The sequence below is a fragment of the Leuresthes tenuis genome, unplaced genomic scaffold (genome assembly GCF_036924035.1).
Source record: "Leuresthes tenuis unplaced genomic scaffold, fLeuTen1.0.hap1 SCAF_5, whole genome shotgun sequence".
In the NCBI taxonomy this organism is placed as follows: domain Eukaryota; kingdom Metazoa; phylum Chordata; class Actinopteri; order Atheriniformes; family Atherinopsidae; genus Leuresthes; species Leuresthes tenuis.
Window position 1 is genome coordinate 25982266 of NW_027325359.1, and position 16833 is coordinate 25999098.

At 43.2% G+C, this 16833-nt stretch overlaps 5 non-coding genes across 5 annotated transcripts; all 5 read right to left on the reverse strand.

Annotated features, from left to right (window-relative positions):
* Positions 1 to 391: 391 nt before the first annotated feature.
* LOC140307867 (U2 spliceosomal RNA) lies at positions 392 to 582 on the reverse strand. The gene has a single exon (XR_011915893.1). It is a non-coding gene; the product is annotated as a U2 spliceosomal RNA (small nuclear RNA).
* A 285-nt stretch (positions 583 to 867) lies between these two features.
* LOC140308248 (U5 spliceosomal RNA) lies at positions 868 to 981 on the reverse strand. Its single transcript, XR_011916212.1, has one exon. It is a non-coding gene; the product is annotated as a U5 spliceosomal RNA (small nuclear RNA).
* Positions 982 to 13038: 12057 nt separating this feature from the next.
* LOC140308249 (U5 spliceosomal RNA) lies at positions 13039 to 13152 on the reverse strand. Its single transcript, XR_011916213.1, has one exon. It is a non-coding gene; the product is annotated as a U5 spliceosomal RNA (small nuclear RNA).
* A 411-nt stretch (positions 13153 to 13563) lies between these two features.
* On the reverse strand, positions 13564 to 13754 carry LOC140307991 (U2 spliceosomal RNA). Its single transcript, XR_011916006.1, has one exon. It is a non-coding gene; the product is annotated as a U2 spliceosomal RNA (small nuclear RNA).
* A 285-nt stretch (positions 13755 to 14039) lies between these two features.
* On the reverse strand, positions 14040 to 14153 carry LOC140307806 (U5 spliceosomal RNA). Its single transcript, XR_011915837.1, has one exon. It is a non-coding gene; the product is annotated as a U5 spliceosomal RNA (small nuclear RNA).
* Between the last annotated feature and the right edge of the window lie 2680 nt (positions 14154 to 16833).

Consider the following 16833-nt stretch of genomic DNA (forward strand, 5'->3'; position numbering starts at 1 on the left):
GCAGGGCATCAGGCTAGTTGGCATAGCCACCTTCCCCATGGTGAGCTTTGCTTGGTTGAGACGCTTGCTCCCCCTCCATGATCCTCGACTGACCAAGTAGGAAAAATCGGGCCCTATTCGATGGCTGCCTTGTCTTTTACTCTGTGCAAAAGACAAGGCAGCCACAAACACCACGGGAACACTGTATTGAGGCTTTGTTCTGACCGCTCATTCAGTGTCGCGTTTCTTTCAAGTAATTCTCCCGGTTAGCCCGCACTCGGCTTGCCCCCAGGGCTGTGTTAAAGTCTACTTCGCATTCACTCTCTTTTCTCAGCAGACTAAAAGAAAGTTTCATCTTGGGCTCCCTGAAACTTCCATCCTGCACCACTGTTTGCTTTTTCACAAGAGCAGAGAAGAGCGCACCGTTCCCAGCGGCACTGCAGTACCGGGTCGATGCTTGGAGTGAACGGAGCAAGCTCCTTTTTCAACTCCTATTGCTAAAAATCAATTTAATATGTAGTCCTCGTACAAAGGCCATATCAGATATTAAACTGATAAGAACAGGTACTACACTTGATCTTAGCCAAAAGGCCGAGAAGTGATATCTGTCCACTGGTTCACGTCCAAGGGCCCTTCCTGGCACAATGCGCACTTGTAGCGGTGTTCTTTTTATGGCCATAGGTGGCCAGAGTGTCACTTTGCACCTCCGCCCACCCGCTGCACTGAGCACTCTTCAGCCCTTTTAAATGGTATAACTTTGCACTCCCGCACGCTCCAGCAAGCACCATCCAAGCAACATCGGCACAGTTGCAACAAGTAAGGCGACTCTACTCAGAGAAGTCACTCTGCACAGTAACAAGATTTCTTTTGCACAGACGGAAAGGGCTTCACCCGCAAAGGTAAAGCCTGCCAAAAATAGAAACAACTCATTAGTGCTGCTTTCCACGGAAGTCTTTAGTAAAAGGCGAAAGACTTGTACGTTATGAAGAGAAACCAGAGTACGATTATCCATCACTGCGGGAGCAGGGCATCAGGCTAGTTGGCATAGCCACCTTCCCCATGGTGAGCTTTGCTTGGTTGAGACGCTTGCTCCCCCCCTTGCTCCTCGGCTGACCAAGTAGGAACAATCGGGCCCTATTCGATGGCTGCCTTGTCTTTTACTCTGTGCAAAAGACAAGGCAGCAACAAAAACACCACGGGAAAACCGTATTGAGGCTTTGTTCTGACCGCTCATTCGGTGTCGCGTTTCTTTCAAGCAATTCTCCCGGTTAGCCCACACTCGGCTCGCTCCTAGAGCCGTGTTAAAGTCTACTTCGCATTCATTCTTGTTTCTCAGCAGACTCTTGGGATTTTATCTATAAAATGAATTCCTTCACTCAAACTATGTTAAAACTGCTTTGTCCTTCATATTTACCATGTCTAGAAAGATTTAAACAAAAAAAACAACGTTGTACTTTGCAGTAAAAGACAGAGCAAATCTAAAGTTTCATGAATCCGAGAATAAGCTTACTTTCATGAGTTCTTCACGATTTGGGATTTTGCTATAAAATGAATTCCTTCACTCAAACTAAATCGCTAATCTGTTACATGTAAGGCAGATGTCAAATTCACCGAAATAGGATCTAAGGGTATTCGGCCAATCGAGCTGTAGCAGCTTCGGTAAAAGAGTATAAGTTGAAGAGTTTGTGAATAAAGGTGTGCGCACACATAGTGAGCTGTAGGAAAATAGGCAGGGAGCAATGCCGGCTGGGGTATATGTTCTTGTATGTTGTCTGACTGTTTGATTTGAATGTGTTGTGTAAGTGTCCCGTTGAATGTTACATGTTTGGGCTTTGACACGCTTCACTGTGGTTGTTAACTGTGTGGTGTGTCCTGAAATGTTATATGTTTGGGCTGTGTGACATGCTTAATGCTTGTCAGTAGCTACCCACTTATTCATATATAGCAACTGACAACATAAGAAGTCCGGACATACTTTGATAGTAGTTGTAGAAGTATCCTTATTGATAATAGATAAACTAATTCATAGTGATAGAACAGTAGATGAACAGGTGCCTGCACATGTCTCACGAAAATAAAATGGGTGTATGATTGCTGACGGCAGAGCAATACTGCCAAACTTATGAGTTCTTGTGGCAAACTTGATTCAGTGTCTTGACGTGTATACGCTGTTTCGCTGACTTGATTGTCACAAGAAACAAAGTGTGTTTGATAAGATCCGACCATTTTATTACGGGAGGATCAGTATCAGTATTCGGCTGCAAGTAGGTGTGAATGTCCAACCATAATTTGTAAAAAGCGGGTAAGAAAAGGTTCTCATGCCCGACTATACATTAACAAAAGCGGGAGGAGAGGTCTTCGGATGAGAGTGGGTGAGAATTTCCAACCATAATCTATAAAATGCGGTGAAGAAAAAGGTGTGAATGCTACATAGAACACTCAAAAGTGGAGCGGAAGTGTTCGGCTGCAAGAAGGTGTGAATGTCCGACTATATTTGGTGAAAAGTAGGTGAAGCAAGGTCTGAATGCCCAACCTTACATCCTCAAAAGCGAGATCAGGTGTTTGGCTGCAAGAAGGCCATAGTTTGCCAAAAGCGGGTAAGGTGCGAATGACCGACTAAATATCAACAAAAGTGGGGGCGGAGGTCTTCGGATGCAAGTGGGTGTGAATATCCCACCATACAAGTATGGTGGAGAGGAAGCTGTGAATGGCCGACCATAGTAAAAAGCGGGTGAGAAAAGGTGCGAATGTCCACCATTATACACCATCAAAACAGGGAGCGGAGGTGTTTGGCTGCGACAAGGTGTGAATGTCCACCCATAATTAATGAAAAGCGGGCAACAAGTAGGTTTGAATGCCCAACCATACATCATCAAAATAAGGAGCGGAGGTGTTCCGTTGTAAGAAGTTATGAATGTCCGACCATAGTTGGTAAAAAGCGGGTAAGAAAAGGTTAAAATACCCGACTGTACACAATCAATAGCGGGAGCGGAGTTGTTCGGCTACTAAAAGGTGTGAAAGTCCGACCAAGTTTTGTAAAAAGCGGGTAAGAAAAGGTTCGAATGCCCGACAATTTATGATCAAAAGAGGGAGCGGAGTTGTTCAGCTGCAAGAAGGTCTGAATGTCCATCAATAATTGCTAGAAAAAATTAAAGTAAAAATTTTGAAAATCAAACCGCACATGATCATAAGTGGGAGAGGAGGTGTTCAGCTGCAAGAAGGTGTGAATGTCCACCCATAATTACTGAAAAATGGGTAAAAAAAAGGTGCGAATACCCAACCATACATCATCAAAAGCAGCTGTGGATGTGTTCGGCTACAAGAGGGTTTGAACGTCCAACCAAAGTTTGTAAAAAGCAGTTAAGAAAAGTTTCGAATATCCAACCAAACATAATCAAAAGCGGGAGCAGAACTGTTCGACTGCAAGTAAGTGTGAATGTCAGATCATAATTTGCAAAACAACAACTATACACCATCAAATGCGGGAGCGGAGTTGTTCGTCTGTTAGTAGGTGTGAATCTCCGACCATAATTGCTGAAAAATGTGTTAGAAAAGGTAAGAATGCCGGTCCATACATCATCAAAAGCGAGAGAGGTGGTGTTCTGCTGAAAGTAGGTGTGAATGTCCAGCCATAATTACTCACAAACAGGTAAGAAAATGTAGTATTGCCAGATCATACATGATCAAAACAGGGAGCGGAGGTGGTTCAGCTGCAAGAAGGTGTGAATGTCCGACTAAAGTTCAAATATATTCACAAAAGCGGGAGGAGAGGTCTTCGGATGAGAGTGGTTGAGAATTTCCAACCATAATCCATAAAATGCGGTGAAAAAAAGGTGTGATAGAACACTAAAAGGTGGAGCAGACGTGTTCCGCTGTAAGAAGGTGTGAATGTCCGACCATAGTTTGTAAAAAGCGGGTAAGAAAAGGTTAAAATACCCGACTGTACACCACCAATAGCGGGAGCAGGGTTGTTCGGGTACAAGAAGGTGTGAAAGTCCACCCATGGTTTGTAAAAAGCGGGTAACAAAAGGTTCGAATGCCCGAATATATACTATCAAAAGCGGAAGCGGAGGTGTTCGGCTGCAAGAAGGTGTGAACGTCCGACCAAAGTTTGTAAAAAGCAGTTAAGAAAAAGTTCGAATATCCAACCAAACAAAATCAAAAGCGGGAGCAGAGCTGTTCGACTGCAAGTAGGTGTGAATGTCCAGCCATAATTACTCACAACCGGGTAAGAAAAGGTAGTATTGCCAGACCATACATAATCAAAACAGGGAGCAGAGGTGGTTCAGCTGCAACGTGTGAATGTCTGACTATAGTTTGTAAAAAGCGGGTAAGACAAGGTGCGAATAACCGACAATGTATGATCAAAAGAGGGAGCGGAGGTGTTCGGCTGCGAGGTCTGAATGTCCAACCATAATTTCTAAAAACCAGGTAAGAAAAGGCTCGAAAGCCCGACTATACACCATCAAAAGCGGAAGCGGAGGTGTTCGGCTTCAAGAAGACGTGTACCTCCGAACAAAGTTTGTAAAAAGCAGTGAAGAAAAGGTTCGAATATCCAACCAAACATAATCAAAAGCGGGAGCAGAGCTGTTCGACTGCAAGTAGGTGTGAATGTCAGATCATAATTTGCAAAAAGCTGATGAGAAAGGGTGAGAATGCCCGACTATACACCATCAAATGCGGTAGCGGAGTTGTTCGGCTTTGAGTAGGTGTGAATGTCCAGCCAAAATTACTCACAAACGGGTAAGAAAAGGTAGTATTGCCAGACCATACATGATCAAAACAGGGAGCGGAGGTGGTTCAGCTGCAAGAAGGTCTGAATGTCTGACTAAAGTTTGTAAAAAGCGCGTAAGACAAGGTGCGAATGCCAGACAATGTATGATCAAAAGAGGGAGCGGAGGTGTTAGGTTGCAAGAAGGTCTGAATGTCCAACCATAATTTGTAAAAACCGGGAAGAAAAGGCTCGAAAGCCCTACTATACACCATCAAAAGCGCGAGCAGAGGGGTTCAGCTGCAAGAAGGTCTGAATGTCCATCAATTATTTCTTTAAAACATGAAAGAAAATTTTCGAATATCAAACCGCACATGATCATAAGCGGGAGAGGATGTTTTCAGCTGAAAGACGGTGTGAATGTCCACCCATAATTCCTGAAAAATGGGTAAAAAAAGGTGCGAATGCCCAACCATACATTATCAAAAGCAGCTGTGAATATCAGATCATAATTTGCAAAAAGCTGATGAGAAAGAGTGAGAATGCCCGACTATACACCATCAAATGCGGGAGCGGAGGTGTTCGGCTCTGAGTAGGTGGGAATGTCCGACCATAATTGCTGAAAAATGTGTTAGAAAAGGTAAGAATGCCGGTCCATACATCATCAAAAGCGAGAGAGGTGGTGTTCTGCTGAAAGTAGGTGTGAATGTCCAGCCATAATTACTCACAAACGGGTAAGAAAAGGTAGTATTGCCAGACCATACATGATCAAAACAGGGAGCGGAGGTGGTTCAGCTGCAAGAAGGTGTGAATGTCCGACTAAAGTTCAAATATATTAACAAAAGCGGGAGGAGAGGTCTTCGGATGACAATGGTTGAGAATTTCCAACCATAATCTATAAAATGCGGTGAAAAAAAGGTGTTATAGAACACTAAAAGGTGGAGCGGAAGTGTTCGGCTGCAAGAAGGTGTGAATGTCCGACTATATTTGGTGAAAAGCAGGGGAAGCAAGGTCTGAATGCCCAACCTTACATCATCAAAAGCGAGATCAGAGGTGTTTGGCTGCAAGAAGGCCATAGTTTGCCAAAAGCGGGTAAGGTGCGAATGACCGACTAAATATCAACAAAAGTGGGGGCGGAGGTCTTCGGATGCAAGTGGGTGTGAATCTTCCACCATACAAGTATGGTGGAGAGGAAGCTGTGAATTGCTGACCATAGTTTGCAAAAAGCGGTTGAGAAAAGGTGCGAATGTCCAACCATACATGATCAAAACAGGGAGCGGAGGTGTTTGGCTGCGACAAGGTGTGAATGTCCACCCATAATTAATGAAAAGCGGGCAAGAAGTAGGTTCGAATGCCCAACCACACATCATCAAAAGCAGGAGTGGATGTGTTCGGCTACAAGAAGGTTTGAATGTCCGAGCATAGTTTGTAAAAAGCGGGTAAGAAAAGGTTCGAATGCCCAAACATACACCATCAAAAGAGGGAGCGGACGTGTTCCGCTTTAAGAAGGTGTGAATGTCCGACCAGAGTTGGTAAGAAGCGGGTAAGAAAACGTTAAAAAACCTGACTGTACACAATCAATAGTGGGAGCGGATGTGTTCAGCTACAAGAAGGAGTGACAGTCCGACCATGGTTTGTAAAAAGCGGGTAAGAAAAGTTGCAAATGCCCGACAATGTATGATCAAAAGAGGGAGCGGAGCTTTTCGGCTACAAGAAGGATTGAATGTCCGACCATAGTTTGTAAAAAGCGGGTAAGAAAAGGTTCGAATGCCCGACTATACACCATCAAAAGCGGAAGCGGAGGTGTTCCGCTGTAAGACGGTGTGAATGTCCAACCATAGTTGGTAAAAAGCGGGTAAGAAAAGGTTAAACTACCCGACTGTACACAATCAATAGCGTGAGTGGAGTTGTTCGGCTACAAGAAGGTGTGAAAGTCCGACCATGGTTTGTAAAAAGCGGGTAAGAAAAGGTTCAAATTCCCGAATATATACCAACAAAAGCGGAAGCGGAGGTGTTCGGTTGCAAGAAGGTTTGAACGTCCGACCAAAGTTTGTAAAAAGCAGTTAAGAAAAGCGTCGAATATCCAACCAAACAAAATCAAAAGCGGGAGCAGAGCTGTTCGACTGCAAGTAGGTGTGAATGTCCAGCCATAATTACTCACAAACGGGTAAGAAAAGCTAGTATTGCCAGACCATACATGATCAAAACAGGGAGCGGAGGTGGTTCAGCTGCAACGTGTGAATGTCTGACTATAGTTTGTAAAAAGCGGGTAAGACAAGGTGCGAATGCCCAACAATGTATGATCAAAAGAGGGAGCGGAGGTGTTCGGCTACAAGAAGGTGTGAAAGTCCGACCATGGTTTGTAAAAAGCAGGTAAGAAAAGGTTCGAATGCCCGAACATACACCATCAAAAGAGGGAGCGGACGTGTTCCGCTGTAAGAAGGTGTGAATGTCCGACCATAATTGCTGAAAAATGTGTTAGAAAAGGTAAGAATGCTGGACCATACATCATCAAAAGCGGGAGAGGTGGTGTTCGGCTGCAAGAAGGTGTGAAAGTCCGACCATGGTTTGTAAAAAGCGGGTAAGAAAAGGTTTGAATGCCCGAATATACACCATCAAAAGTGGAAGCGGAATTGTTCGGCTGCAAGAAGGTGTGAACGTCCGACCAGTTTGTAAAAAGCAGTGAAAAGCGAGAAAAAGCTTTTCGTTAGTTTTGCATGATTTGGGATTTTGCTTATAAAATGCATTCCTTCACTCAAACTATGTTAAAACTGATTTGTCCTTCATATTTACCTTGTCTAGAAAGATTTAAACAAAAAAAAAACCCAACGTACTTTGCAGTAAAAGAAAGAGCAAATCTAAGATCTAAAAGTTTCAGGAATCCGAGTATAAGCTTGCTTTCATGAGTTCTTCACGATTTCGGATTTTGCTACAAAATGAATTGCTTTGCTCAAACCAAGTTAAACCTGCTTTGTCCTTCCATATTTATCAATGTCGAGATAGATTTAAACAAAACAAAGAAAACACGTTGTACTTTGCAATATAACAAATAGCAACACTGAAGGATCAGGAATCCGAGAATAAGCTTTTCATGTGTTGTGCATGTTTTGAGATTTTGTTTTAAAATGAATTCCTTCACTCAAACTATGTTAAAACTGCTTTGACATTGATAAATATGAAGACAAAGCAATTTTAACTTGGTTTGAGCAAAGCAATTCATTTTATAGGAAAATCCGAAATCATGCAGAACGTATGAAAATAAGCTTATTCTCGGATTCCTGTTCCTTCAGTGTTGCTCTTTCTTCTACTGCAATATACAATGTTGTTCTTTGTTGAAGTCGATCTAGACATTGATAAATATGAAGTTAAAAGCAGTTTTAACATAGTTTGAGTGAAGGAATTCATTTTATAGCAAAATCCCAAATCATGCAGAACGTATGAAAAGAAGCTTATTCTCGGATTCCTGTTCCTTCAGTGTCTCTCTTTCTTCTACTGCAATATACAATGTTGTTCTTTGTTGAAGTCGATCTAGACATTGATAAATATGAAGGACAAAGAAGTTTTCACTTGGTTTGAGTGAAGGAATTCATTTTATACATAAAATCCCAAATCATGCAGAACGTATGAAAGTAAGCTTATTCTCGGATTCCTGTTCCTTCAGTGTTGCTCTTTCTTCTACTGCAATATACAATGTTGTTCTTTGTTGAAGTCGATCTAGACATTGATAAATATGAAGGTAAAAGCAGTTTTAACATAGTTTGAGTGAAGGAATTCATTTTATAGCAAAATCCCAAATCATGCAGAACGTATGAAAATAAGCTTATTCTCGGATTCCTGATCCTTCAGTGTCTCTCTTTCTTCTACTGCAAAATCTAATGTTGTTCTTTGTTGAAGTCGATCTAGACATTGATAAATATGAAGGTAAAAGCCGTTTTACCATAGTTTGATTGAAGGAATGCATTTTATAAGCAAAATCCCAAATCATGCAGAACTCATGAAAAGCTTTTTCTCGGATTTCTGAACCTTTCTTTCTTTTACTGCAAAATACTACGTTGTTTTTTGTTCAAATCTATCTAGACATTTATAAATACCAGCCGAACATCTCTGCTGCCGCTTTTGATAATTTATGGTTTGGTATTCTTACCTTTTCTTACCCGTTTGTGAGTAATTATGGCTGGATATTCACACCTTCTTGCAGCCGAACACCACCTCTCCCGCTTTTGATGATGTATGGGCTGGCATTCTTACCTTTTCTAACACATTTTTCAGCAACTAGGGTGGGACATTCACACCTACTCACAGACAAACACCTCCGCTCTCGCATTTGATGGTGTATAGTAGGGCATTCTCACCCTTTCTCATCAGCTTTTTGCAAATTATGATCTGACATTCACACCTACTGCTTTTTACCAACTATGGTCAGACATTCACACCGTCTTACAGTGCAACACCTCCGCTCCCGCTTTTGATGGTGTATAGTCGGGCATTCAAACCTTTCTTACCCGCTTTTTACAAACTTTGGTCGGACATTCAGACCTTCTTGTAGCCGAAAACCTCCGCTCCCTCTTTTGATCATACATTGTCGGGCATTCGCACCTTTTCTTACCCGCTTTTTACAAACCATGGTGAGACTTTCACACCTTCTTGTAGCCGAACACATCCGCTCCCGCTATTGATTGTGTACAGTCGGATATTTGAACCTTTTCTTACCTTCTTTTTACCAACTATGGTTGGGCATTCACACCTACTTACAGCGGAACACGTCCGGTCTGTCTTTTGATGGTGTATGTTCGGGCATTCGAAGCTTTTCTTACCCGCTTTTTACAAACTATGCTCGGACATTCAAACCTTCTTGTAGCCGAACACATCCACTCCTGCTTTTGATGATGTATGGTTGGGCATTGGAACCTACTTGTTGCCCGCTATTCATTAATTATGGGTGGACATTAAAACCTTGTCGCAGCCAAACACGTCCGCTCCCTGTTTTGATCATGTATGGTTGGACATTCGCACCTTTTCTCACCCGCTTTTTGCAAACAATGGTCAGCAATTCATAGCTTCCTCTCCACCATACTTGTATGGTGGAATATTCACACCCACTTGCATCCGAAGACCTCCGCCCCCACTTTTGTTGATATTTAGTCGGTCATTCGCACCTTACCCGCTTTTGGCAAACTATGGCCTTCTTGCAGCCAAACACCTCTGATCTCGCTTTTGATGATGTAAGGTTGGGCATTCAGACCTTGCTTCACATGCTTTTCACCAAATATAGTCGGACATTCACACCTTCTTGCAGCCGAACACTTCCGCTCCACCTTTTAGTGTTCTATAACACCTTTTTTTCACCGCATTTTATAGATTATGGTTGGAAATTCTCAAACACTCTCATCCGAAGACTTCTCCTCTCGCTTTTGTTAATATATTTGAACTTTAGTCGGACATTCACACCTTCTTGCAGCTGAACCACCTCCGCTCCCTGTTTTGATCATGTATGGTCTGGCAATACTACCTTTTCTTACCCGTTTGTGAGTAATTATGGCTGGACATTCACACCTACTTTCAGCAGAACACCACCTCTCTCGCTTTTGATGATGTATGGACCGGCATTCTTACCTTTTCTAACACATTTTTCAGCAATTATGGTCGGAGATTCACACCTACTCACAGACAAACAACTCCGCTCCCGCATTTGATGGTGTATAGTCGGGCATTCTCACCCTTTCTCATCAGCTTTTTGCAAATTATGATCTGACATTAACACCTGCTTTTGATGATGTATGGTTGGGTATTCGCTTTTTTTTACCCATTTTTAAGGAATTATGGGTGGACATTCACACCTTCTTGCAGCTGAACACCTCCTCTCCCACTTATGATCATGTGCGGTTTGATTTTCGAAATTTTTACTTTAATTTTTTCTAGCAATTGTTGATGGACATTCAGACCTTCTTGCAGCTGAACATCTCCGCTCCCGCTTTTGATCATACATTGTCGGACATTCATACCTTGTCTTACCAGATTTTTACAAACTTTAGTCGAACATTCACACCTTCTTGCAGCTGAACACCTCCGCTCCCGCTTTTGATGGTGTAAAGTCGGGCTTTTGAGCCTTTTCTTACCCGGTTTTTAGAAATTATGGTTGGACATTCAGACCTTGCAGCCGAACACCTCCGCTCCCTCTTTTGATTATACATTGTCGGGCATTCGCACCTTGTCTTACCCGCTTTTTACAAACTATAGTCAGACATTCACACGTTGCAGCTGAACCACCTCCGCTCCCTGTTTTGATCATGTATGGTCTGGCAATACTACCTTTTCTTACCCGTTTGTGAGTAATTATGGCTGGACATTCACACCTACTTTCAGCAGAACACCACCTCTCTCGCTTTTGATGATGTATGGACCGGCATTCTTACCTTTTCTAACACATTTTTCAGCAATTATGGTCGCAGATTCACACCTACTCACAGACAAACAACTCCGCTCCCGCATTTGATGGTGTATAGTCGGGCATTCTCACCCTTTCTCATCAGCTTTTTGAAAATCATGATCTGACATTCACACCTACTTGCAGTCGAAAAGCTCTGCTCCCGCTTTTGATTATGTTTGGTTGGATATTCGAACCTTTTCTTAACTGCTTTTTACAAACTTTGTTCGGAGGTTCACGTCTTCTTGAAGCCGAACACCTCCGCTTCCGCTTTTGATGGTGTACAGTCGGGCATTTTAACCTTTTCTTACCCGCTTTTTACCAACTATGGTCGGACATTCACACCTTCTTGCAGCTGAACACCTCCGCTCCCGCTTTTGATGGTGTATAGTCGGGCTTTCGAGCCTTTTCTTCCCCGGTTTTTACAAATTATGGTTGGACATTCAGACCTTGCAGCCGAAAACCTCCGCTCCCTCTTTTGATCATACATTGTTGGGCATTCGCACCTTGTCTTACGCGCTTTTTACAAACTTTAGTCAGAAATTCACACCTTGCAGCTGAACCACCTCCGCTCCCTGTTTTGATCATGTATTGTCTGGCAATACTACCATTTCTTACCCGTTTGTGAGTAATCTTCTAAAAGGTCATACCTGTCATTTTTTCCATTGAAACCATAAATATTTAAGAGGTTAAAGTCTTGCCCCATAAAATTCAAGTGTGCTAAAAGTGCCCGTCCGTCTCGCACCAGAACATGCGGATTTTTAATTAGAATGGCCACACCATCATTTTTAATTTGATTTGAGCCACTCCATATCGATAAATTGGGCCACATTTCCTCCCATTGTCTATGGTTTTTCAAAAAAGGTAGTCCACATTCTTGTATTAAAAACACATCTGATTTTATGGAGTCTAAGAAGGATATAATACTCTGGGCTCTTGTCTTTGATTTCACACTTCTCACATTTAGTGTTGAGAAGGTGAGAACCATTAAAAGGATAAAGGAAAGTAGGTATGTCATTTTCGTTTTTCTAAGTTATCAAAACAAATTACACACTCAGGTTATTTCTTGGGAAACTAGCTCTCCTTTTCGGACTCTCGTGTTGGCCTCTGATGCAATGTTGCATTTAACTTTGAGTCCCTGGGGGTTGATTGCAGAGCTAAAGGGAATCAGAGGACAACTCAGATGCCGTCCTCCTCGGCTGTTGACCTTCGGGGAGGTGAGTACCTTCACTAGACTCACCTGTCTGCTCTTCCTCCTCATTTAGCTTAGCTCCACCCTCTGCCTGTGAATTCTCACAGACTTCAGCACTGAGTGGTGAGGCCTCTACAGGCCCCTCTCCTTTTTGCTCCTCACTTCCAATCCAAGCTTTTAGCGGGAAGTTTGAATTTATTGGGTCAACCTCTTCACTTTGTTCACCAACTGCCACCTCTGGTCCTTCTCTTTGTTGGCTTGACTGTGGCTTTACCGTCTTTAATTTGTTGGCAAAAGATTTAGGGCAATCTCAGAAGAGGTGATTTAATTCTCCACAGAGATTACATTTCCTGCCATTTGGACACTCTCCAAAAGTGTCCCCAATTTCTCTGCACTTCCCACATATCACCTTGGTACAAGCCTCAACCAGGTGCCCATGCTCACCATACTTGCGGCAGAGCTTGGGCTGCCCCTGGTACTGGATGTAACCTCGGTTTTCGAGGTGGCCAGAGTGTCACTTTGCACCTCCGCCCACCCGCTGCACTGAGCACTCTTCAGCCCTTTTAAATGGTATAACTTTGCACTCCCGCACGCTCCAGCAAGCACCATCCAAGCAACAACGTTGCACTCCAGCTTCAAACATCGGCACAGTCGCAACAAGTAAGGCAACTCTACTCAGAGAAGTCACTCTGCACAGTAACAAGATTTCTTTTGCACAGACGGAAAGGGCTTCACCCGCAAAGGTAAAGCCTGCCAAAAATAGAAACAACTCATTAGTGCTGCTTTCCACGGAAGTCTTTAGTAAAAGGCGAAAGACTTGTACGTTATGAAGAGAAACCAGAGTACGATTATCCGTCACTGCGGGAGCAGGGCATCAGGCTAGTTGGCATAGCCACCTTCCCCATGGTGAGCTTTGCTTGGTTGAGACGCTTGCTCCCCCTCCATGATCCTCGGCTGACCAAGTAGGAAAAATCGGGCCCTATTCGATGGCTGCCTTGTCTTTTACTCTGTGCAAAAGACAAGGCAGCCACAAACACCACGGGAACACTGTATTGAGGCTTTGTTCTGACCGCTCATTCAGTGTCGCGTTTCTTTCAAGTAATTCTCCCGGTTAGCCCGCACTCGGCTTGCCCCCAGAGCTGTGTTAAAGTCTACTTCGCATTCACTCTCTTTTCTCAGCAGACTAAAAGAAAGTTTCATCTTGGGCTCCCTGAAACTTCCATCCTGCACCACTGTTTGCTTTTTCACAAGAGCAGAGAAGAGCGCACCGTTCCCAGCGGCACTGCAGTACCGGGTCGATGCTTGGAGTGAACGGAGCAAGCTCCTTTTTCAACTCCTATTGCTAAAAATCAATTTAATATGTAGTCCTCGTACAAAGGCCATATCAGATATTAAACTGATAAGAACAGGTACTACATTTGATCTTAGCCAAAAGGCCGAGAAGTGATATCTGTCCACTGGTTCACGTCCAAGGGCCCTTCCTGGCACAATGCGCACTTGTAGCGGTGTTCTTTTTATGGCCATAGGTGGCCAGAGTGTCACTTTGCACCTCCGCCCACCCGCTGCACTGAGCACTCTTCAGCCCTTTTAAATGGTATAACTTTGCACTCCCGCACGCTCCAGCAAGCACCATCCAAGCAACATCGGCACAGTTGCAACAAGTAAGGCGACTCTACTCAGAGAAGTCACTCTGCACAGTAACAAGATTTCTTTTGCACAGACGGAAAGGGCTTCACCCGCAAAGGTAAAGCCTGCCAAAAATAGAAACAACTCATTAGTGCTGCTTTCCACGGATGTCTTTAGTAAAAGGCGAAAGACTTGTACGTTATGAAGAGAAACCAGAGTACGATTATCCATCACTGCGGGAGCAGGGCATCAGGCTAGTTGGCATAGCCACCTTCCCCATGGTGAGCTTTGCTTGGTTGAGACGCTTGCTCCCCCCCTTGCTCCTCGGCTGACCAAGTAGGAACAATCGGGTCCTATTCGATGGCTGCCTTGTCTTTTACTCTGTGCAAAAGACAAGGCAGCAACAAAAACACCACGGGAAAACCGTATTGAGGCTTTGTTCTGACCGCTCATTCGGTGTCGCGTTTCTTTCAAGCAATTCTCCCGGTTAGCCCACACTCGGCTCGCTCCTAGAGCCGTGTTAAAGTCTACTTCGCATTCATTCTTGTTTCTCAGCAGACTCTTGGGATTTTATCTATAAAATGAATTCCTTCACTCAAACTATGTTAAAACTGCTTTGTCCTTCATATTTACCATGTCTAGAAAGATTTAAACAAAAAAAACAACGTTGTACTTTGCAGTAAAAGACAGAGCAAATCTAAAGTTTCATGAATCCGAGAATAAGCTTACTTTCATGAGTTCTTCACGATTTGGGATTTTGCTATAAAATGAATTCCTTCACTCAAACTAAATCGCTAATCTGTTACATGTAAGGCAGATGTCAAATTCACCGAAATAGGATCTAAGGGTATTCGGCCAATCGAGCTGTAGCAGCTTCGGTAAAAGAGTATAAGTTGAAGAGTTTGTGAATAAAGGTGTGCGCACACATAGTGAGCTGTAGGAAAATAGGCAGGGAGCAATGCCGGCTGGGGTATATGTTCTTGTATGTTGTCTGACTGTTTGATTTGAATGTGTTGTGTAAGTGTCCCGTTGAATGTTACATGTTTGGGCTTTGACACGCTTCACTGTGGTTGTTAACTGTGTGGTGTGTCCTGAAATGTTATATGTTTGGGCTGTGTGACATGCTTAATGCTTGTCAGTAGCTACCCACTTATTCATATATAGCAACTGACAACATAAGAAGTCCGGACATACTTTGATAGTAGTTGTAGAAGTATCCTTATTGATAATAGATAAACTAATTCATAGTGATAGAACAGTAGATGAACAGGTGCCTGCACATGTCTCACGAAAATAAAATGGGTGTATGATTGCTGACGGCAGAGCAATACTGCCAAACTTATGAGTTCTTGTGGCAAACTTGATTCAGTGTCTTGACGTGTATACGCTGTTTCGCTGACTTGATTGTCACAAGAAACAAAGTGTGTTTGATAAGATCCGACCATTTTATTACGGGAGGATCAGTATCAGTATTCGGCTGCAAGTAGGTGTGAATGTCCAACCATAATTTGTAAAAAGCGGGTAAGAAAAGGTTCTCATGCCCGACTATACATTAACAAAAGCGGGAGGAGAGGTCTTCGGATGAGAGTGGGTGAGAATTTCCAACCATAATCTATAAAATGCGGTGAAGAAAAAGGTGTGAATGCTACATAGAACACTCAAAAGTGGAGCGGAAGTGTTCGGCTGCAAGAAGGTGTGAATGTCCGACTATATTTGGTGAAAAGTAGGTGAAGCAAGGTCTGAATGCCCAACCTTACATCATCAAAAGCGAGATCAGGTGTTTGGCTGCAAGAAGGCCATAGTTTGCCAAAAGCGGGTAAGGTGCGAATGACCGACTAAATATCAACAAAAGTGGGGGCGGAGGTCTTCGGATGCAAGTGGGTGTGAATATCCCACCATACAAGTATGGTGGAGAGGAAGCTGTGAATGGCCGACCATAGTAAAAAGCGGGTGAGAAAAGGTGCGAATGTCCACCATTATACACCATCAAAACAGGGAGCGGAGGTGTTTGGCTGCGACAAGGTGTGAATGTCCACCCATAATTAATGAAAAGCGGGCAACAAGTAGGTTTGAATGCCCAACCATACATCATCAAAATAAGGAGCGGAGGTGTTCCGTTGTAAGAAGTTATGAATGTCCGACCATAGTTGGTAAAAAGCGGGTAAGAAAAGGTTAAAATACCCGACTGTACACAATCAATAGCGGGAGCGGAGTTGTTCGGCTACTAAAAGGTGTGAAAGTCCGACCAAGTTTTGTAAAAAGCGGGTAAGAAAAGGTTCGAATGCCCGACAATTTATGATCAAAAGAGGGAGCGGAGTTGTTCAGCTGCAAGAAGGTCTGAATGTCCATCAATAATTGCTAGAAAAAATTAAAGTAAAAATTTTGAAAATCAAACCGCACATGATCATAAGTGGGAGAGGAGGTGTTCAGCTGCAAGAAGGTGTGAATGTCCACCCATAATTACTGAAAAATGGGTAAAAAAAAGTTTCGAATATCCAACCAAACATAATCAAAAGCGGGAGCAGAACTGTTCGACTGCAAGTAAGTGTGAATGTCAGATCATAATTTGCAAAACAACAACTATACACCATCAAATGCGGGAGCGGAGTTGTTCGTCTGTTAGTAGGTGTGAATCTCCGACCATAATTGCTGAAAAATGTGTTAGAAAAGGTAAGAATGCCGGTCCATACATCATCAAAAGCGAGAGAGGTGGTGTTCTGCTGAAAGTAGGTGTGAATGTCCAGCCATAATTACTCACAAACAGGTAAGAAAATGTAGTATTGCCAGATCATACATGATCAAAACAGGGAGCGGAGGTGGTTCAGCTGCAAGAAGGTGTGAATGTCCGACTAAAGTTCAAATATATTCACAAAAGCGGGAGGAGAGGTCTTCGGATGAGAG